Raw genomic sequence first — 24055 nt, 5'->3', positions numbered from 1 at the left:
AATAACCCAGTGATTTAGAGGAAAACCTGGGTTGAACAGCCTGGTCACCTTGCTGCCACTCCACAGCCTTCATATGACTCCACAATGCTCTGGAGGGTGCTTCCTCTTCTCAGCTTACTCTTTTCCACTTGAGGTCCACACACACACACACACACACACACACACACACACTCTTGCAGGCATAGACACATACATACACACAGAAAGTCTGCACACAAAAGTATGCCTGCACAGAAAGATATATACTCACAAACACAGGACACATACATGCCCAGAGAGAGAGACATCAGTTCAGTCATGTCCGACACTGTGACCCCATGGACTGCAGCATGCCAGGCTTCCTTGTCCATCACCAACTCCCGGAGCTTGCTCAAAGTCATGTCCATCGAGTCAGTGATGCCATTCAACCATCTCATCCTCTGTCATCCCCTTCTCCTTCTGCCTTCAATCTTTTCCAGAATCAGGGTCTTTTCCTGATGAGAGACACATGGACAGATAGAGACGTATACATTCAGAAAGACACAGAAACAGACAGATGCACAGAGAGATATAGAGATACAGAGACAGACACATATGCACAGACACACAAAGAGACACATAGGGACAAATACACAGAGACATACAACAGACACACACAGAGACACATGCATTCAAGGACACATACACACACACACATGCAGGTAGATATACACACACACACTTTACTTTCTAACAATTTTCATTTCATTAGCCCAGGATGGAAAATCTATTTTTCTGTGGGACTTTACCAGTGTGAGTCATGGAGAACATCCTAGCCCCTGACTCTGTTCCATAAATAACAGGCCTCCCTCTGTGAGCTCAGTGATAAGAGCATGCTAGATGGCAGATTATGGCTCTTAGTAGAACTGGCATGTGGCGAGCCGTACAGCATTCATCCACTTACTAATCAATCATTCATAACCTAGTTTGTGTTGAGATATTCTCAAAGGCTGTTATGCTTATTATGAGGAATCAGGGATGCATTGTAGCTGTCACATCGGGTTCTGATGACCCCATCTGGGGGCCAAATCCCTATTGTAACTGTCACATTTGCTTTAAGAACACGCCATTTGTACCATCATCTGATTTCCCAAGAACAGAAGCATTTGCTCTCGGTGCTAACAATTGTAATGGATCTCTGTAGAGAGGTAAGGAAAGAGAAGGATTAGCTAGAAAAGTAAGAAAGTGGGAGAAAGTGTAAGAGTAATAAAGAATTCAAATTGTGGTCTTTTTTAGGGTCTTAGGCTACGGGCTTCCCTGGTGGCTCAGATGGTAAAGAAATGCCTGCTATGTGGGAGACCTGGGCTCAATCCTTGGGTTTGGAAGATTGCCTGAGAAGGAAATGGCTACCCATTCCAGTATTCTTGCCTGGAGAACCCCATGGACAGAGGAGCCTGGCAGGCTACAGTCCATGGGGTCGCAAAAAGTCAGACATGACTGAGTGACTAACAGTTTCACTTTCACAGCCTAGGGAAATAATAAAAACCATCATTATCTTCTTTCTTCAACACTGCCTAATTAGGCCAGACTCTCCATATGGATAGGAGTAGGAAATGGCAGCCCACTCCAATATTCTTGCCTGGAAAATCCTACGAACAGAAGAAGCTGGTAGGCTATAGTCCATAGGGGTGCAAAGAATTGGATGCAACTTAGAGACTAAGCATGCTCCTTATGGAAAGTTTATGCAGACACTGTTGGTCATGTACCCAAATCCATTCTCTAGAGGCCATTCCATAGTGGCAGTGTCCCAGGCTGAAGAGTACTTGCCTATGTTCATGAAATCTCATCCAATCTTCAGCTTAAGAAGGGTGTATCTTGATTAGGCTAAGCTGAGAAAGGTTAACTACATTCTTCCTGCCAACAGTGTGGCTATGAGATTTGAGGAGAAGCCTGTTGGTGAAGCTTCAGGGAAATGCCTTCTATTTCTACCTCTGGACATCGATATATGACATCATGATGGATGGAGCTGTTGCCACCTTCTTAACAGCCATGAAATGAACTAGTTTATATACTGAGCATGGGGCAGCAATCTGTCTCAAATGGCGACAAATTCTTTGACAATTTTTCCACAAGAGATGGGATCTTTGTCCCCTCCCCTGAAATCTGGGCAGGCTTTTGCATACTTCTACCAATAGAATATGATAGAAAGGATACTAGGTCATAAAAAGGCCATGTAACTTGTGTCTTGTTCTCTTGTAGACATCATTCACAGCAATTTCAATTAAAGGAAAGGCATCTATCACGTAAGACTTTCGACTACCCTGAGACAGTCCCATGCTGGAGAAGCCAAGTGTAGATGTTCTGTTTGACATCTCAGGGAAGCCCATCCCTCAAGAATCCTAAGTTTCCAGACATATGAGAAAGCCATCTCAGAGGTGTAATTCTAGCTCCTGCTGTCCCAGTTCCCACCTCCAGTTGTTTAGTCACCCCCAGCCCTTTATGACACCTCCAGATGAGGATCCAGAATCATGAAGCTGAAACAAACAATCCCTGATATACCCTGACAAAAGTCCTGACCCAAGAATCCCTGCATATAAGAAGACAGTAACACACCACCACGTTTTGAAATTGTTTAAGCAGCAAAGGTAACTGAAGCGAGTAAAAAGATGGAAAAACCTGACTCCCTGATGGCAGCATAGTGCTATTAGCCAACCCCGGAGTTGCGTCCTCTATGGGCTTCTAGTTACACAGTGTGTAAGCTCTTCTGAGACGGTGTATTAGTTTTCTAGAGTTGCCATAACAATAAGAAAAAAAAAAAAAAAACCCAGGCTGGGCATATTAAACTACAGAAAATTATTTTCTCATAGTTCCAGACGCTGCAAGTCCAGATCAGGGTGTCAGCAGGATTGGATTTTTCTGAGGCCTCTCCTCTTTGCTTGCAGTTGGCATCCTCAGATGCAGGACCTTTACTCTGTGCACCCATACCCCTGGTGTCTCTCTGCGTGTCCAAATTTCCTCTTACAAGGACATCAGTCAAACTGGGTTAACCCCACCCCCGATGGTCCCACTTTAATTTAATTAACTCTTTAAAGACTATCTCTAGATATAGTCTTATTCTGAGGTACCAAGGGTTAGGGTGTCAAAATATGAACTAGGGGGGAGACACAATTCAGACCATGATAGATAGGCTCTTTGCTGCTGAAATCATCCTTAAAAATAATATGAGCGAAAGATAAACCACTCTAACACAACAAATACCAGAAGAGTTCAAAAATTAAAGAAAGAGCAATATGACAGAATAAGTCCAAGAATGCCAGTGGCTGGAACTGGGGTTATCATGTCATCCAAATACACATTCTCTCTGTGTCACTCTGACATCTCTGATTCTCTCTGGGATTTGCCTTCCTTCTCTAAAGAGCCACCACACAGAACATTATCTTGTTACTTTCATATGAAATATACCTCCCAGTGAATTACAGGAATATTGAGAGGAATAAGGCTAGAATTGGCAAAGCTCTACACACTTCCCTACTGGGAGCAATAATGCTCTTAGTGCCATGTGAAAGGAGCACTAAGTTTTCCTGGCTTCCTGGAGCTGGCTACCACATGTCTGTTCACCCCCTGACTCAGTCTAAGATATGCTGCCTCTTATGATACCAAGAGAAAATGAAACATGAGCTAATCTGGTGAGAGAAAAGACATATGGTAGACTCATGGGGAAGAGTTGTTGAATACTACTGACACTGAAGCTTCTGCTCTTAACAAGCCTAAAAACACCCATCACATATGGACTTTCAAATGATTCTCTCTCCTAAAAACAAAAAACTAGGAGTAACCTAAAACCTGGAATGTAAATAAATCAGGGATGTGTCCACAAAAGAAACATTATGTAGTTATTTTAAAGGTATGTGGTGGTCCAGTGGTTAGGACTTGGCACTCTCACTGCCAGGGCCTGGGTTCAATCCCAGGTTGGGGAAGAAATCAGAAGCCATGAGGCACAGCCAAATAAATAAACAGAAGAATGAAGCTGGGGGCAGATCAAGAGGGTGGGGTAAGAGGACACAGAGCTCACCTCCCTCCACAAACAAAAATGCATCTAAATGTTCAACAATTCTCAAGAAAAACTAACTGGAAACCAACAGAAGGACTCCTGTACAACCAAGGCTGTAAGAAAGATATACACATAACTGGATAGGATAAGAAGAAAGTATCAGGTAGGGACGAGTGATGATGGAAGGGGACTAAGAAGAAAAAGGAGATCACATGGGTGGACACTTGTCCTGGGGAGCAAGCAGTTCAAGCCACAAACTGAGCTATCCCAGGGTCCTACACATAAGAGACAATTGGAGAACTTCTGGGACAGATAGAAAGACTGTATAAGTCTAGCCACCACTAGTGAGGATTAACTAAAATAGAGATTAAAAAATAGACAACAGAAAAGATCAGTAAAACCAAGATGTAGGTTATTTTAAGATTAAGAAAAAAAATTGATAAACCTTTAGCCAGGCTCGCCATGAAAAAAAGAAAGGGAACCAAATAAACAAAATAAAAAATGAGAGAGTAGAAATAATAGCCAATACCACAGATATACAAAAAGTCATAAGAGAATACTGAAAAAGTGTCAGTCACTCAGTCCTGTCCAACTCTTTGCAACCCCATGGACTGTAGCCCACCAGACTCTCTGTCCATGGAATTCTCCAGGCAAGAATACCAGAGTGGGTTGCCATTTCCTTCTCCAGGGTATCTTCCCGACCCAGGGATGGAACTCATGTCTCCTGCATTGCAGGCAGATTCTGTACCATCTGAGCTACCAGGGAAGAGAATACTATGAACAGTTAAATGCCTACAAATTGGACAATTTAGAAAAATGGACAAATTTCTAGAAATGTACAGCCTGCTAAGACAGAGTCAAGAAGAAACAGACAGTTTGAACAGACTGATCACTGGGAGTAAAACTGAATTTGTAATAATAATAATAATAATAATAATAAAAAGCTCCTAGGAAAGAAAAGTCTAGGATGGATGTCTTCACAGAAGAATTCTACCAAACATATAAAAAGAAGAACTAAGACCTAGCCTTCTCAAACTATTCCACAAAATTTAAGAGAAGTGAACACTCTGAAAATTCACTCCACAAGACCACCATTACCCTGATAGTAAAACCAGATAAAGAGACTAACACAAAAAAAGAAAATTACATGCCAGCATCCTTGATAAATATAGATGCATCCATTCACAATTAAAAATCTAATCTAAGTGGATACAGAGGAAACATACCTCAACATGATAAAGACTATGACAAACCTAAAGTCAACACAATACTCAACCGTGAAAAACTAGAAGGCTTCTCACTAAATTCAGGAACAAGACAAAGATGCTCACTCCCACAACTTCCATTTAAAATAGTACTGGAAGCTCTAGTCATAGCGATCAGACAAAAAAGAGAAATAAAAGCTATCCAAATTGGAAGAGAAGAAGTAAATCTGTCACTATTTGCAGATGGCGTGATACTTTATACAGAGAATCTAAAATCTCCACCCAAAAACTATTAGGACTAATAAATTAATTCAGCAAGGTTACAAGATACAAGACTAATATATAGATTAACTAATTAATATATATCTTTTGCTTTTCTATACACTAAAAAAAAACAGAAAGAGAAAGTAAAAAAAAAACAATCATTTAAAATTGCATCAAAAATATCTCAAATAAACTTAATCAGGAAAGTGAAAGACCTATACTCTGGAAACAATAAAACAATGATGAAGGCAACAGAAGATAATTCAAAGAAACAGAAAGACATTTTGTGCTTCTAGATTGGAAGAATTAATATTGTTAAAATGACCATACTATCCAAAGCAATCTACAGATTTAATTCAACCCCTATCAAAATACCCATATTTTTCACAGAACTGGAACATATGATATAAAAATCACATGGAGCCACAAAAGACCCTAAATTGCCAAAGCAATCTTGAGAAAAAGATCAGATCTGGAGGTATTTATGTAACAGTCCCAGACTTCAGACTATACTACACAAAGCTATAGTAATCAAAACCCACAGTATCAGCACAATATCAGACACACAGATCAAAGGAATAGAATAGACAGCCCAGAAATAAACACTTGCACCTATGGTCAATTAATCTATGACAAAGGAGGTAAGAATATACAATGGAGAAAAGACAGTGTCTTCAATAAGTGGTGCTAGAAAAACTGGACAGCTACATGTAAAGCTGTAAGATTAGAACATTCCTTCACACCATATACAAAAAAAAGAAAAACTCAAAATGGTATAAAGACTAAATATAAGAACACAAATCATAAAATTCCTAGAAGATAACATAAGTAGAACATGCTTTGTTGTAAATCATATCAATATTTTCTTGGATCAGTCTCCTAAGGCAATAAAAGCAAAAACAAACAAATGGGATCTAATCAAACTTACAGTATTTTGCACATCAAAAGTAACCACTGACAAAATGAAAAGACAACCTACAGAGTGGAAGAAAATGCTTGCAAATAATGTGTCCAACATGGGTTAATATACAAACTGTACAAACAGCTCATACAACTCAACATCAAAAAACAAACAGCTCAATCAAAAAATGGGCAGAAGACCAGAATAAACATTCCAAAGAAGATCTACAAGTAGCTAACAGGCACAAGAAAAGATGTTCAACACCACTAATTACTAGAGAAATTACTAGAGAAATGCAAATTAAAAACAACAATGAGTTATCACTTCACACTTGTCAAAATGGCAATCATCAAAAAGTCTACAAATAACAAATGATGGAGAGGATGTGGAGAACAGGGAACCTTTGTATGCTATTGATGGTAATGGAATTGGTGCAGCTATTAAAGAAAACAGTTTGATGTTTCCTCAAAACAACTAAAAATAGAGCTATCATACGATCCAGTAATCCCACTACTGGGCATATATCCACAGAAAACAAGATTTTGAAAAGATACATGTACCCCAATGTTCACTGCAGCACTATTTACAATAGTCAAGACATGGAAGCAACTCAAATGTCCATCAACAGATGAATGGATAAAGATGTGATGTATATATACAATGGAATATTACTCAGTCATAAAAAAAGAATGAAATGCTGCCATTTGCAGCAACATGGATGGATCTAAAGAATATAATACTAAGTGAGGTGAGTCAGATAGAGAAGGACAAGTATCATATGGTATCATTTATATGTGAAATCTTAAAAAAAAATGAACTTATCCACAGAACAGAAATAGACTCACAGACTTAGAAAACAAACTTATATGAAAAGGTTGGGGGGAAGGATAAAGTAGGAAGTTAGGATTAACATACACAAACAACTATATATAAAATGCTTCCTAGGTGGCTCAGTGGTAAAGAATCCACCTACCAAGCACGTTTGACCCTGGGTCAGGAAGATCCCCTGGAGAAGGAAATGGCAACCCACTCCAGCATTCTTGCCTGGAAAATACCACGGACAGAGGAGCCTGGTGGGCTACAGTTCATGGGGTCCCAAAAGAGCTGGACACGACTTAATTACTAAACAACAGTACATAAAATAGATAATAAAAAAGAATTACTGTACAGCACAGGGAACTCTACTCAATATTCTGTGATAACCTATGTGGAAAAAATATCTGAAAAGGAATAGATATATGTATAATAGAATCACTTTGCTGTACACCCGAAACTAACACAACATTGTAAATCAACTATGCTCCAATATAAAACAAGCATACTTTTTAAACAAAGTGGTATTAAACTAGAAAAAGTATAAATTTGTGGATTTCTTGCAACAACCCACTGCCCAGGGTATTCGGCAAACTGTAAGGAAAGAATCATTAAGACTAAGAGTCTTTCATAAATCAGACAAGAATCCTATGGCAGTAAAAACAGTGTCACTTTCCCCTCTTCTTAACACCTTAATAATAGTCCATTTTATATGTCTGGGTTTCTAAAACCTACTTTATCATCATATCTGCTATATCATACAACAGGGTCCTCCACATTACAGGCATTCAATAAATAGTTGTCCATGAATGAATAGTATCTTCAATATTGTCAATATATGGCAACTATTTTCTAATGGCTATTAAAGCAGCATAAGTTCTGAGTCACAAGTGTCAGGACCAATATCTAAACTTGGACTTCTCTGCTCAATTACTTCTGCTTTTCCCATTGTATATCTTCAAGATTTTCATACCAATAGTATCAACCACATTCCCTGAGGCTACACAACCTTGGCAGAACCCACCACAATAAGTTAATCTTTAGAGTTGGACTCAAGAGGATACATTCAAATCACAAAAGAATGCAGGTCAGATTTGTAATTATGATCAGTGAAATAGACTTCAATGTCTCATGCATAATTTAAATGACTATAGGAATGTTCAGTATATATCAGCTGGAAAAACATCTCTTTCTGTATGGGAATAAAAATTAGATATGAGGAGACTGTCATATCTAGCGAAAGCTTGACTATGAAATAACTACCATTTCTATATGCTGGTTATGAACACTGTACCTGCCCACCTGTTGCCTTTGGCCTTCACAGGTTCAATACTAATGTCATAAAGCACTCTATGATTATGGCTTGGTCAGAATTCACACTGTCAGACTTCCTTAAAGCCAAAAGGGGGTTGTAAAAAAAGATCTTGCTTTTTCTCTGGGAAGTTCTCAATGCTTAAAACAATTTAGAACACACCCACAACAAAGGATTCCCATCCAAGCTTTACCTCTTGTACACCAGGTGTACTTACTACCAATTTTTCTCAGCAGTGTCCCACTCATCTCATCTCTACCCCTTGACCAGAACTGAAAAAATTCTCACACCATTGGCTCAGTCAGCTGTATGGGAGCAAGGAAATATTACCCATACATTGCTTAAAATGTTGACTTAGGCAGAGTGGGAACAATGAGTTTCACTCATTTTCTTAATTTCATATTTAATTGAACATTATTAAAAGAACTGTTAAAGTTATGAAATTCCATGTTCATATAAGGTTTAGGATGGGGTAGCTAAGGACACACATAAAAAGAGTTATTCTGATTCTTCTTTTCTTAGTAATAACATTTAACACTCAGATATTGCTTTTCATCTCCATCACTCTTTACAAACATTAATTGTATAATTTCACTACATTAACTGCAAAGAGAGTCAGAAATGGCCCTATAATTTTGCAGTCACTTTGGAGCATTCATTGTGTCTTAAAATGATACACTACACTCCAGAGTCTATGTTTTAACTTCCTTTAAGAAAGGAATGAAGGAGGAAAAGAGATCCTATTTTAAAATAGCAGAGAACTCAGAAGCCTACCTAGGATTCTAGGGAAATATCCTGAGATATGTGGATTTAGAACACAGAAGGCAGGAGAACGTTGTGGGCACGGGGAGAAGGAGGCAACAGAGGATGAGACAGTTGGATGGCATCACAGACTCAGTGGACATGAGTGTGAACAAACTCTGGGAGATAGTAAAGGACAGGGAAGCCTGGCATGCTGCAGTCCACAGGGTCGCAAAGAGTCGGACACCACTTAGTGACTGAACAACAACAGAACGTGAAACTGAAATAGTGAACTGAAGGACACACCTAAATTCTGAAAAGTATTGTCATGCTAAGCACGTAACAGTTTGTATTAAAAACAAAAAAGGAAAGGTTTCAAATGCTTCCTAGCTGAGAAAAATTTCCTTCAAATTAAAAAAAAAATTGAACATAGTGTATACACAGATTTAACATAAACAAAGGACATATTACCTGTTGTCGTTGTTGCTAATACTTTTGCAGCTTAACTTCTACCTTGGAGTCATTTTATGGGAAAGACTCTCCAAGTAATAAAAATAGGTATCAGTTGTTAAATATATACTACATGTGAGGCATCATGCTAAGTCTTCAAAAACACTTTCAACTCAGTTTCCCAACCTGCAAATTGAAGGAATTATCTAGAGTAGGAATCAGCAAATTACAGCCCATGGTCTAAATTCAATTCAGTTCAGTTCAGTTCAGTTCAGTTCAGTCACTCAGTCCTGTCCAACTCTTTGTGACCCCAAGGACTGCAGCATGCCAGGCCTCACTGTCCATCACCAACTCCCAGAGTCTGCTCAAACTCATGTCCATCATGTCAGTGATGCCAATCCAACCATCTTATCCTCTGTCATCCCCTTCTCCTCCCACCTTCAATCTTTCCCAGCATCAGGGTCTTTTCCATGAGCCAGTTCTTCACGTCAAGTGGCCAAAGTACTGTAACTTCAGCTTCAGCATCAGTCTTTCCAATGAATATTCAGGACTGATTTCCTTTAGGATGGAATGGTTTGATCTCCTTGCTGTCCAGGGTACTCTTAAGAGTCCAACACTACAACGCTACTTCACTACAACACTACTTCTCCAACACTACAGTTCAAAAACATCAATTTTGGTGCTCAGTTTTCCTTATGGTCCAACTCTCACTTCCACGCATAACTACTGGAAAAAACCATAGCTTTGACTAAATACAAACATTATTTTTGTAAATGATGCTTTATTGGAATATATCCATGCCCATTTATTTACAAATAGGTATTTTTTAATTTAAAAGTTGTCTATAAATGCTTTCCCACGAGTGTTCAGTTCAGTTCAGTCACTCAGCCCTGTCTGACTCTTTGCGATCGCATGGACAGCAGCACTCCAGGCTTCCCTCAGTTAGTTCAGTTCAGTTCAGTGGCTCAGTCGTGTCCGACTCTTTGTGACCCCATGAATCACAGCACGACAGGCCTCCCTGTCCATCACCAACTCCCAGAGTTTACTCAAGCTCATGTCCATTGAGTCAGTGATGCCATCCAGCCATCTCATCCTCTGTCGTCCCCTTCTCCTCCTGCCCCCAATCTCTCCCAACTTCAGGGTCTTTTCCAATGAGTCAGCTCTTCACATCAGGTGGCCAAAGTACTGGAGTTTCAGCTTCAGCATCAGTCCTTCCAGTGAACACCCAGGACTAATCTCCTTTAGGATGGACTGGTTGGATCTCCTTGAAGTCCAAGGGACTCTCAAGAGTCTTCTCCAACACCACAGTTCAAAAGCATCAATCCTTCAGCACTCACCTTTCTTCATAGTCCAACTCTCACATCCATACATGACCCCTGGAAAAACAATACCCTTGGCTAGACAGGCTTTTGTTGGCAAAGTAATGTCTCTGCTTTTTAATATGCTGTCTGGGTTAGGTCATAACTTTCCTTCAAAGGAGTAAGAGTCTTTTAATTTCATGGCTGCAATCACCATCTGCAGTGATTTTGGAGCCCAAAAAAATAAAGTCAGTCACTGTTTCCACTGTTTCCCCACCTATTTCCCATGAAGTGATGGGACCGGATGCCATGATGTTAGTTTTCTGAACATTGAGCTTTAAGCCAACTTTTTCACTCTCCTCGTTCACTTTCATCAAGAGGCTCTTTAGTTCCTCTTCACTTTCTGCCATAAGGGTGGTGTTATCTGCATATCTGAGGTTATTGATATTTCTCCCAGCAATCTTGATTCCAGCTTGTGATTCTTCCAGCCCAGCGTTTCTCATGATGTACTCTGCATATAAGTTAAATAAGCAGGGTGACAATATACAGCCTTGACGGGCCTTGACGTACTCCTTTTCCTATTTGGAAACAGTTTGTTGTTCCATGTCCCGTTCTAACTGTTGCTTCCTGACCTGCCCATAGGTTTCTCAAGAGGCAGGTCAGGTGTTCTGGTATTCCCATCTCTTTCAGAATTTTCCACAGTTTATTGTAATCCACACAGTCAAAGGCTTTGGCATAGTCAATAAGGCAGAAATAGATGCTTTTCTGGGACTCTCTTGCATTTTTGATGATCTAGTGGATGTTGGCAATTTGATCTCTGGTTCCTCTGCCTTTTCTAAAACTAGCTTGAACATATGGAAGTTCACGGTTCACGTATTGCTGAAGTCTGGCTTGGAGAATTTTGAGCATTACTTGACTAGTGTATGAGATGAGTGCAATTGTGCAGTAGTTTGAGCATTCTTTGGCATCGCCTTTCTTTGGGACTGGAATGAAAACTGACCTTTTCCAGTCTTGTGGACACTGTTGAGTTTTCCAAATTTGCTGGCATATTGAGTGCAGCACTTTCACAGCATCATCTTTTAGGATTTGAAATAGCTCAACTGGAATTCCATCACCTCCACTACCTTTGTTTGTAGTGATACTTTCTAAGGCCCACTTGACTTTACATTCCAGGATGTCTGGCTCTAGGTGAGTGATCACACCATCGTGATTATCTGGGTCATGAAGATTTTTTTGCACAGTTCTTCTGTGTATTCTTGCCACCTCTTCTTAATATCTTCTACTTCTCTTAGGTCCATACCATTCTGTCCTTTATCCAGCCCATCTTTGCATGAAATGTTCCCTTGGTATCTCTAATTTTCTTGAAGAGATCTCTAGTCTTTCCCATTCTGTTGTTTTCCTCTATTTCTTTGCATTGATCGCTGAGGAAGGCTTTCTTATCTCTCCCTGCTATTCTTTGGAACTCTGCATTCAAATGGGAATATCTTTCCTTTTCTCCTTCACTTTTGGCTTCCCTTCTTTTCTCAGCTATTTGTAAGGCCTCCTCAGACAGCCATTTTGCTTTTTTGCATTTCTTTTCCATGGGGATGGTCTTGATCCCTGTCTCTTGTACAAAGTCATGAACCTCCGTCCACAGTTCATCAGGCACTCTGTCTGTCAGATCTAGTCCATTAAATCTATTTCTCACTTCCACTGTATAATCATAAGGGATTTGATTTAGGTCATACCTGAATGGTCTAGTGGTTTTCCCTACTTTCTTCAATATAAGTCTGAATTTGGCAATAAGGAGTTCGTGATCTGAGCCACAGTCAACTCCCGGTCTTGTTTTTGCCGACTGTATAGAGCTTCTCCATCTTTGGCTGCAAAGAATATAATCAATCTCATTTTGGTGTTGACCATCTGGTGATGTCCATGTGTAGAGTCTTCTCTTGTGTTGTTGGAAGAGGGTGTTTTCTATGACCAGTGCATTCTCTTGGCAGAACTCTATTAGCCTTTGCCCTGCTTCATCCTGTACTCCAAGGCCAAATTTGCCTGGTACTCCAGGTGTTTCTTGACTTCCTACTTTTGCATTCCAGTTCCCTATAATGAAAAGCACATCTTTTTGGGGTGTTAATTCTAAAAGGTCTTGTAGGTATTCACAAAACCATTCAACTTCAGCTTCTTCAGCATTACTGGTCAGGGCACAGACTTGGATTACTGTGATATTGAATGGTTTGCCTTGAAAACAAACCAGAGATCATTCTGTCATTTTTGAGACTTCATCCAAGTACTGCATTTCAGACTCTTTTGTTGACTATGATTAATGCTGCATTTCTTTTAATGGATTCCTGCCCACAGTAGTAGATATAATGGTCGTCTGAGTTAAATTCACCCATTCCAGTCAATTTTAGTTTGCTGATTCCTAGAATGTCAGTGTTCACTCTTGCCATCTCCTTCCTGTTTAACCACTTCCAATTTGCCTTGATTCATGGACCTAACATTCCAGGTTCCTATGCAATATTGTTCTTTACAGCATCAGACTTTACTTCTATCACCAGTAAAGTAATGCTCAAAATTCTCCACGCCAGGCTTCAGCAATACATGAAACATGAACTTCCAGATGTTCAAGCTGGTTTTAGAAAAGGCAGAGGAACCAGGAATCAAATTGCCAACATCTGCTGGATCACTGAAAAAGCAAGAGAAAAACATCTATTTCTGCTTTATTGACTGTGCCAATATTGACTGTGGATCACAATAAACTGTGGAAAATTCTGAAAGAGATGGGCATACCAGGACACCTGACCTGCCTCTTGAGAAACCTATAGGCAGGTCAGGAAGCAACAGTTAGAACGGGACATGGAACAACAAACTGTTTCCAAATAGGAAAAGGAGTACATCAAGGCACGTCAAGGCTGTATATTGTCACCCTGCTTATTTAACTTATATGCAGAGTACATCATGAGAAACGCTGGGCTGCAAGAAGCACAAGCTGGAATCAAGATTGCTGGGAGAAATATCAATAACCTCAGATATGCAGATAACACCACCCTTATGGCAGAAAGTGAAGAGGAACTAAAGAGCCTCTTGATGAAAGTGAACGAGGAGAGTGAAAAAGTTGGCTTAAAGCTCAATGTTCAGAAAACTAACATCATGGCATCCGGTCCCATCACTTCATGGGAAATAGGTGGGGAAACAGTGGAAACAGTGACTGACTTTATTTTTTTGGGCTCCAAAATCACTGCAGATGGTGATTGCAGCCATGAAATTAAAAGACGCTTACTCTTTGAAGGAAAGTTATGACCAACCTAGACAGCATATTAAAAAGCAGAGACATTACTTTGCCAACAAAGGTCCATCTAGCCAAGGGTATTGTTTTTCCAGGGGTCATGTATGGATGTGAGAGTTGGACTATAAAGAAAGTTGAGCGCAGAAGAATTGATGCTTTTGAACTATAGTGTTGGAGAAGACTCTTGAGAGTCTCTTGGACTACAAGGAGATCCAACCAGTCTATCCTAAAGGAGATCAGTCCTGGGTGTTCACTGGAAGGACTGATGCTGAAGCTGAAACTCCAATACTTTGGCCACCTGATGTGGAGAGCTGACTCATTTGAAAAGACCCTGATGCTGGGAAAGATTGAGGGCAGGAGGAGAAGGGGACAACAGAGGATGAGATGGTTGGATGGCATCACCGACTTGATGGACATGAGTTTGGGTGAACTCCGGGAGTTGGTGATGGACAGGGAGGCCTATCATGCTGCGGTTTGTGGGGTCACAAAGAGTCAGACATGACTGAGTGAGTGAACTGAACTGAAACATTGTTTATTGCTATACTTGTTTTAGAAAGTCCTAGGAATGTCTAAACTTCACACATAATTTGATTTTCTCTACAAGCTTGTGTTCTCAAAGAAAAATTACTCTGCAACAACCAAAGCCACAGTACAGAGGGGACATCAATGCACTGTTACAGAAAGTTGCCATGTTAGTTTCAGTATGTATGTGGTACAGTCTCAAAGACATACTTTTACCTCAGTAAAGACCAGGTGCTAGATTTTAGTACTATTCATGAGAACTTTTTTTTTTCTATTTACTCTAAAGTACTAATTGTCTTCAATTGATTAAATCACTAACTTTTCTATCCAATTTATTAATAGCTTTCATTGGGTTCACTCTAAAGTGCTTTTGGACAGACACAGTAATCATCTAGATTTGGTTATTATTACAGCTCAAGCATGATTTTAATAAGTAAAAGTATCATCTTTATCTCTTTAAATATTAACTTTGGATAATATCATCAAAATAATATCTAAATGCCACCTTTATCCATCCAAGTGGAAGATTAACATTAGAAGGAAAGACTAGGGGAACTTCTCAAGTGGTCCAGTGGCTGAGACTCCATGCTCCCAAATCAGGGAGCTCAGGTTCAAGCCCTGGTCAAGGAACTAGATCCCACATGCTGCAACTAAAGATACTGCATGCCATAGCTAAGACTCAACACAGCCAAATAAATAGATAATTCTTGTTTTCAAAAAATTAAAAAAAATCCAAATTCTTACATGGAATTAAAGTCACGTTATTCTATACTCATACTAATTCTATACTAAATCTTCCTGTTAGTCTCCAGAAGTAGGCAACTGAACTGAAATACCTTCTTTTTTTTTTTCCATTTATTTGAAATACCTTCTTTAATGTCATAGTTACAACTTCTGTCACACTGCTCATGTTTATCTTATTGTTGTCCACCTGGTCCTGAGATTTTCTTTATTGAAAGGTTTTTGATTATTGATCCAATCTCCTTTCTCACTATTGGTATGTTCAGATTTTCTACTTCTTCATAATTCAATCTTGGTAGGTTATAATTTTCTAAGAATTACTTAGAAATTATTTCTTCTAAGTTATCCAGTTCATTGGTGTACCATTTTTCATAGTAGTCATTTATATTTGTACTTCTGTGGTATAGGTTATAATGTCTCCTCTTTCATTTTTAACTTTATTTACTGGAATCTTTCCTGTTTTTCTTTGTGTGTCTAGTGAGTGATCTTTGTTTCCAAAAACAAAAACTGAAAGAGAAAAACTAATATCATGTATTAACACATAATATGGAATCTAGAAAAACGGCACTAATGAATCTACTAGAGAATGGACTTGTGAACACAGAGGGGGAAGGTGAGGGTGGGACAAACTGAAAAAGTAGCCTTGATATACATACACTATCAAGTGTAAAATAGTTAGTAGGAAGCTCCCATATAATACAGGGAGCCCAGTCTGACACTCTTGTGATAACCTTGAGGAGTGGGATCCAGGGAGGGAAGGGAAGGGACATATATATATAATTATTATGACTACAGACCTCCCTGTAGCTCAAACGGTAAAGAATCCGCCTGCAACGCAGGATACCAAGGTTTGATCCCTGAGTTGGGAAGTTCCTCTGGAGAAGGGAATGGCAATCCACACTAGTATTCTTGCCTGGAGAAGTCCATGGACAGAGAAGCCTGGCAGGCTACAGTCCATGGGGTCACAAACAGTCAGACAAAACTGAGTGACTAACACACACAACACACACATAATTATGACTGATTTGTGTTGTTGTACAGCAGAAACCAACACAAAATTGTAAAGCAATTTTCTACCAATTAAATAAACAGATTTTTTGAAAAAATAAAGTACTGACTTTAAAAACTTAAAAAACAGAAACGTTACTGGAGAGACCTACATGCTTCTTATTTTACCCTTGAAACATGAGTAGAATCTATACCACTTTTACAAGTTCTTATATTCTAATAAGTAGACTCCTTTCAGAAAATGTAGGCTCTAAGCAAAAACCTGTGTGTCAACATCAACCTGATGTCCAAAAGCTCACAAAAAAGATACTGGAAAAGATGAACACTTCTGCATCAGCAGCAAGTATAACTCTTCTCAGTTAAAAACCCCATGTTGTTCTTAAAATAGAAGGAGAGTGAAACCAGGAACACACTGACAGAGGTCACAGTGGGAAGAGGGAATCTTGTTCTTTTTTTAAATGTAAACCTTATTTAGAATGCACTCATAAGAACTAGTTTGCTGAAATATCAATTGCTCCGCTCTGTGCTTTACATGCATTATCTCACTTAATCCTCTTAGAGCAGAGGAGCTAGGACCTATTTACACGTGAGGCAACTTACATGAAGCACAGCAAGCAAGGGAGAACCAGCACTAAACAGGAGTCTGGATGATTCTTTAAACGAGGCTTGAGACTCTCTTAGTTTTGACACTCATGACATGTTCTAGATGTTAAAATTCAATAAAGCCTAAGACGCAAACATTCAGATCAGTGTTTGCCCTTTTTGTGTTCCTCCAGAACCCTAAAGCTTTCTATTTAAAATGGGGCCCTATGGCTGATTCATGTTGATGTTTGACAGAAAACAACAAAATTCTATAGAGCAATTATCCTTCAATTAAAAAATAAATAAAATAAAATGGGGCCTTGGAACTGAAAAAAACACACATTTTACAAGAACGTGGGTAATCTACTGATATTTGACTTTTAAAAGCTAGCTTTAAAAGAGATCAGAGACAAGCCTCTATTGTGTTTCTCTTGTTCCTTCTCCATGAGTGTTAGACTTCCTAGGTTAGGGCCACACCAACCTTTAGGAACACATGCGTGTAGACCAAATTCATACAGACTGCACTAAACTATCTTGCTGACATAGGCTTTGAGGGATGTGGCAAAGGCAGAAAAAGAGCAGTTTCTGGGCCTTTGCAAGGAAAACTCAGAGCCAAGTTTAGAAGCATAATAATTGTTCTGCATAATAAAGTGAAAGGAAATTTTTTTTTTAGAGAAGAGTAGTGAAATGAAAGGGAAAGAGGAGGCTGAAATCACTGTAGGTATATGTGTTTTAGGGAATATTCTTAAGGAACAGGAATGTCCAATATTTCCATACAAAGCATATGTAGTATGGCAATATTAAATTTTCCCAACTCCCTAATTCTTCAGGAAAGTTAGCTTGATCCCACTAAACCACTAAATCACTTTTCCTTCCTTAGAAAAAGTAAGTGAAGAGATCAAAGAAAGAACAGAAACAGCCTTCCTCATTCTTTCAAAAGAATGGAACTTCCTGTTTTACAGACTAGAAGAAACGCAGGAAGAGGATAAGCACTATGTCACCATCAAAGCAAGGAAAGAAAGACACCCTGACTACCAGTTAAGAAAGCTTGCAAACCTATGCCTTTGTTGTTGGTTGTTGTTTTTTTTAATTCTGACACAGGAAATTAATGCCTATGGAAAAAGTGAAGAAATGTGTTTCTGGAACTTTCTAGAACCAGAGCAGCCAGTCCCTAGTTCTGATCTAATTCTACCATTTACCTCCCTGAAAGGACCCCGAGAGCAAGGAGCTCAGCTAGTAGACACCAGTGTTAAACTCTAGTTAACTTTTCCGGCCACATTTTCTACACACCCACCCTCCTAATCTGATTCGGCATCAGGATTTGTGCAGAGCTCAATTCTTTTGAACTTATTTACAAGTTTTATCATTACACTTACCCACATTATGCAAGCAGTTTGCAATCTCCTCTAATTCTCTGACTTTAATTATATAATTGAACAAGCCAAAAACTCATTTTTCCCAGGAAACATTAAACATTACCATCTTAATGAAATTCTTAATGAAATGGTCCACTATGCATGCAAATGACCGGTAGTGGCTGAGCCCCTAGCTTATCACTGGGCAAGGCACTAGGACAAATGCTCTTTCTTTTGTCAGTCACCAGGAATGGCAACCCTCACCCACACTTTTGGCTGGAATGATAATTTCACAAGACCAGAAGATGGGTCTCTGCCAGATGCATGGATATAATTAAGATTGGATGGAAAGAGTTTAAATGAAGTAGGAATTGATCTTAACCTATACAAATCAAAACTTACTTTCAAAGTTGAACGAGCTCACTTAAACTTTTCTTGCCAATTAAACAAAAAAAAAAGTTATCAAGTGTCCTTTTCTCCAAAGACTAGAGGTCTGAGAAAGAAAATAGTTCTCTTCTCAACGAACTTTTCAGGACTGAAAACAGTAAGTGGCCAAGATAGAAGAAACTTAGGGGATTTAGGAAATTTGGAGCAAAATTTGGAGGACATTTTCAGCATAGTTCATAGTTCTTCAAATATTTGTTCCTTCTCAACTGCATTTTTCAAATGCTCTTGTTGCATAAAACCTAAATCTTATATACACCACACACTGTCCACATGCCAAAGTCACTAGCTGTCAAAAGCTAAACTGGAAGGAAAGCAGACCTATTCACACATTTGTTCAAATAACATGCACATCAATGTCCTGTGCCATGTAGACACCAAATTGAAGTATTTAATAATAGCTATTATTTACATAACAAACTCCCAGTCCCCAAAACCTCGTCAAATTTTTGCATTGCCAGAAACATGTCAAAATGTCCAACAGAGAATCTCACCCTAAACATTTATGGTATGTTAGAGAAAAGAATTTAATTGCTGCACTATGCATAGTACCCAGCTGAGTAACCATTACTTCACCTCCTCTCAAATTCTTCTATTTTTCCACAGAAGGAATTAAAAGCAAGGGAAAATTATGTTTGTAAATTTAACAGCTTTATTATAACATATTTCACAAATCATATAATTCACTCAAAGTATAGAATTCAATGGTTTGAGGTATATTACATTATTAATTTTTTAATTGTGGAAAAACAATATATCATAAAACTTGCCGTTCTTTAAATGTACAATGTCAGTGGCTTTAATTACATTCAAAAGTTGTGTAACCATCACCACTATCTATTTCCAAAACTTTTTCGTCACTCCAAACAGAAACCCTATCACCATTAAGTAATAACTGCCCCTTCCTCCTCCCTGCAGACCCTAGAAACCTCTAATCTACTTTCTCTGGATGAAGTTGCCTATTTCGGACACACCATGGAAGTGGAATATCCTTTTGTGTCTGGCTCACTTCACTGACCATACTGTCTTTAAGATTCATTCATGCAGTAGCATGTCAAGATTTTATTCCTTTTTAAGGCTGAATAATATACCACATTTTTTAATCCACTCATCTATAATCATGTTGATGATAGGTTTTTTTTTTTTTAATAATTTGAGTGCAGAGAATTGAGAGATCTTGTACCTCAATTCATAGCATACTTTTGACGTAAGTCAGGATGGTTTTTGTTCATTTCTGGTTCAAAATCTCTTCGATTTTGTTCATTTCATTTCTTCATCCCCAAGAATCTCTCCTCCAATGGGCACATGTACTAATGTGTTTGACATAGATCCTTAAATATATAAACAGGTTTGTAAAATACAGAACTGTATGTTGTTTTAATTTATATAAATGCTTCTAACTTATATAAATGTCATTCTGTTTTTTTTTTTCCACTCAACTTTGTTTTTCAGATCTACAGGTATTACTATGTCTAGTTAACTGTTAATTGTTTAATGAGATATGGCAGAAATTGATTTAGTGGCTTCATGTTATTATATCTTTTCCACTGAGTATGGTGACTCCCAGAGTAATTTCGGTACTTCTCAGTGAGCAGTAGACAAATCTCTTAATCTCTCCAAGTCTAGCTTCTTCATTTATATGATGAGGGGGTTACTCCAGATCAGAGATTCTTAAAGGCAGTAACGTGACATATGACTTAGGAAACTTCTCCAAAATAATGCACCTAGCTCAACACTGCTAATCATCAGGGAAATTCAAATCAAAACCACAATGAGAATTCTCCAGGCCAGAATACTGGAGTGGGTAACCTTTCCCTTCTCCAGGGGATCTTCCCAACCCAGGGATCGAACCCAGGTCTCCCACATGGCAGACAGATTCTTTACCAGCTGAGTCACCAGGGCAGCCCAAAAGGACCACAAAGAAATGTTGGCAAGGATGTGGAGAAAAGGGAACCCTTGTTCACTACTGATAGGAATGTAAATTGGATAAGGACTTCCCTGGCTATACAGTGGTTAAGACTCCGTGCTTCAAATGCAGGGTGGGCAGGTTTGATCCCTGGTAGAACAAATATCACACATGCCACAGTCAATAAATAAATAAATTTAAAACTCATATTTAAAAAAAAAAGATGAATGGATAAGGAAGATGAGGTATTTTATATATATGTATATACACACACATACATACATACAATGGAATGTTACTCAACCATAAAAAAGAACAAAATTCTGCCATTTGCCACAACATGGATGGACCTTGAGGGCATTATGCTTAGTGAAATAAGTCAGACACAGAAAGACAAATACTGTATAATATCACTTATATGTGGAATCTAAAAAAAAATAAAACAAAAAAGAAACTGCCTCAAAGATACAGAGAACAAGTTAGTGGTTACCAGAGAGCGGTAGGGGGACAACATAGTAATGAAGAAGTAGGAGGCACAAACTACTGGGTATAAGCTGTAAGGATGTATTGCACAACATTGGGAATGTGGCCAATATTTTGTAATAACTATAAATGGAAAGTAACCTTTAAAAATTGTATAAAAACTTAAAAATTAGTTTAAAAACAAAACAAAATAATGTGTCTAACCCAACAGCAACCCTGGCATAAATAAGTGTTTGGTAAAAAAAATATTAACTCACCAAATGATTCTGATGTATACTCCTGGTTAAAATTCTTCAACAAGCTGGATCTCAGAGGTCTCTTCCCTTTAATACACTAGGAATCTGTGACTACAAGGAAAATCTCTCAGCAAAGTTCCTACAGCAAACCAGAGGTGAGAATCTAGCAATAAAAATGATGTCTGTGTCCCAGCTCTCTATTTTCTAAATATAAAATCTATTTTAAAAGCATCTATGCTATTTTATTACTACCTTCGATAAGTATATTCCAAGGATTAACTGCTCCCTGGTTAACACACCCTTCCACAACTCCTCAGGGCTCAATCCTTCCTTGACTCGGATCATGCCCTCTGGTTCTTGTATTTGATAAAAGCTGAAAGAGGCTGGGAACATCTTTCATTTCTATTCCCATCAGAAATTCATGTGGCTCAATAGGGTCACCTCTGAATTTCTGCTTTTGCAAGGAATACAGATCTGGTTTCTAGAGTCTGGTTTAAGAAGAAAACGCCTGTTCCTTTGTACACATACAGGGCTGCCCTTGCTTCATCCTCCATGCCTTGTTCTGAATTTAATAATAAACACTAACCTTCCCACTCTTCTCCTTCTTCTTTTTTTTTTTTTTATTTTTGGACAGACAGAAAACAGGAAGAAGAATAAAAATTACTGTAATTCCACTGAGTGAAATAATTTTTCCTCCCAAATAACCCTTATCTAATTGTTTTCATCAGTTCAGGATGCTATAACAAAGTACTATAAACTGGGTGGCCTAGTTTAGAAAAGATGTTTCTTTTCTCATAGAACTGGAGGCTGGGAACCCAAGATCAAGGTGCCAGTATGGTCGGGTTCTGGAGAAGGCCCTCTTATGGGTTGTAGACTGTCTCATTACACCATCAAGTGGCAAAGAGCAAGAGGAAGCAAGTTCTCTCGTGACTCTTGAGGGCACTAATCCCATCATGTGGACTCCCCACTCATGTTAATCCTGGTCGCCTCCCAAAGACCTCACTTCCTAGTACCATCACACTGGGGGATAGGGTTTCAACATAAGAATTTGGCAGGGAGTGATACACACATTCAATGTTTAACATTCTTACATATTTCAGTTAGTTGTACCATAATGGTCCTGTAGCTCAGGCCCAGGACTTGACACTCGGTTCCCCTCTTCTTCTTACCTCCTCCAACCTCCAAATATATCCTGAATCTATCCTCGTCCTTCTGTTTCCATTCCTACCACTGTAGGCCAAACGGCCATCATCTCTTACCTAGGTTTCTCATTTAGCCTCCCAAGTAAACTGCTAAAGGAATGAAAAATATTGACTGACAGAACCAGGAAACAAAAATACAGAGACTAGCTTGAAAAATTAGGCTAAAACTAACAAGATTGAATTTAAATACAAATAAATATAAGCCTCTGCATTTACTTTCCAGAATTCCATAGCAGAAGTTACAAGATGTATAAAGGACTGGGGTGATGTATTTGACTGCAAACTCAATTAAGAAAACAATGTGATGTACCCAACTGGAAAAAAAAAAAAAATTCTTATTACTTTAGCAGCATGAAAAAAAAATGCACAGTCCAGTACAAAGGGCATAATATAATCCTTTGTGGTTACACACAATGCTTCATTTTGGGCATCAGATTTATATAGATAGAAAGATAGATAGATGTATAGATGAGTGAATAGATAGACGAATAGATAGATAGACGAACAGATGGACAGACAGACTGATGGACGGATAGATACAAAGACAGACAGACAGATCTCTGTAGTTGATAGAGAAGGATTCTGAGTGGATCTAAATTGGTTCACATGACCAACAGCTAACAGGATAGGCTTATGTGGAGAAAAGACAGAGTTTAAAAGGCACACCCACACTTGGAACAAGGCTTTGCCCCTGCCAAGAGGATTAGTCTCCAACAACATAGCTTGTGAGGCAGCAGCAGACTCTGGTTCAAAATAAATCCTCCTGTCCTTCAAAGCACAGCTGAAAGACCCCCTCCTCAGAGAAGCTTGCCCTGATTAGCCTGTCTAAACAGCCCCAGTGACTCTCCACCACGGTACCGTTTCATTCCCTTCCTTGAACTTACTGCCGGCTAGAGTCACCCTGGTTTTATTAATAATTAGGTGTATGCCATGGAGTCACAAAGAGTCAGACACAGCTGAAATGAACTGAACTGAACTAGACTGAAGTGAATGCTACGTCCCAGATTCTAAAGCACCATTTGTCAGAGCAGGAATTTTGTTTATTCTGTTCACCATAACATTCCGGACCCAGAAAAGTGTTTGGTACATAATAGGAGCTCAGAAAACATTCACAGACTAAACGGATGAATGGATAAACAAATACCTTCCTCCCCACAGTAGCTTTCAGCATTTGAAAGGGTCATGAAGAGCTGTTCTCAGGGAGACCTGGTTAAAATATCCAGAGTGCCTGCTGGGAAAAGAGGATGCAGAGAATTGAATACATTATCTCCTGAGTCCTGGGGCATTTCCTTCACTCGATATTTTTCATTCTGTGGCT

General features: G+C 38.9%; 1 long non-coding RNA gene across 1 annotated transcript in view; it reads right to left on the bottom strand.

Annotated features, from left to right (window-relative positions):
- Positions 1 to 269: 269 nt before the first annotated feature.
- Positions 270 to 24055, bottom strand: part of LOC139034440 (uncharacterized) — a 63911-nt gene continuing 40125 nt past the window's right edge. The window contains exon 3 of the long non-coding RNA XR_011486943.1: positions 270 to 473. This is a non-coding gene — a long non-coding RNA (uncharacterized lncRNA). The remainder of the gene's footprint in view (positions 474 to 24055) is intronic.

This window comes from Odocoileus virginianus, chromosome 3 (genome assembly GCF_023699985.2).
Source record: "Odocoileus virginianus isolate 20LAN1187 ecotype Illinois chromosome 3, Ovbor_1.2, whole genome shotgun sequence".
In the NCBI taxonomy this organism is placed as follows: domain Eukaryota; kingdom Metazoa; phylum Chordata; class Mammalia; order Artiodactyla; family Cervidae; genus Odocoileus; species Odocoileus virginianus.
Note: the sequence above shows the minus strand (reverse complement) of the source record. Positions and strands in the feature narration are given on the sequence as shown.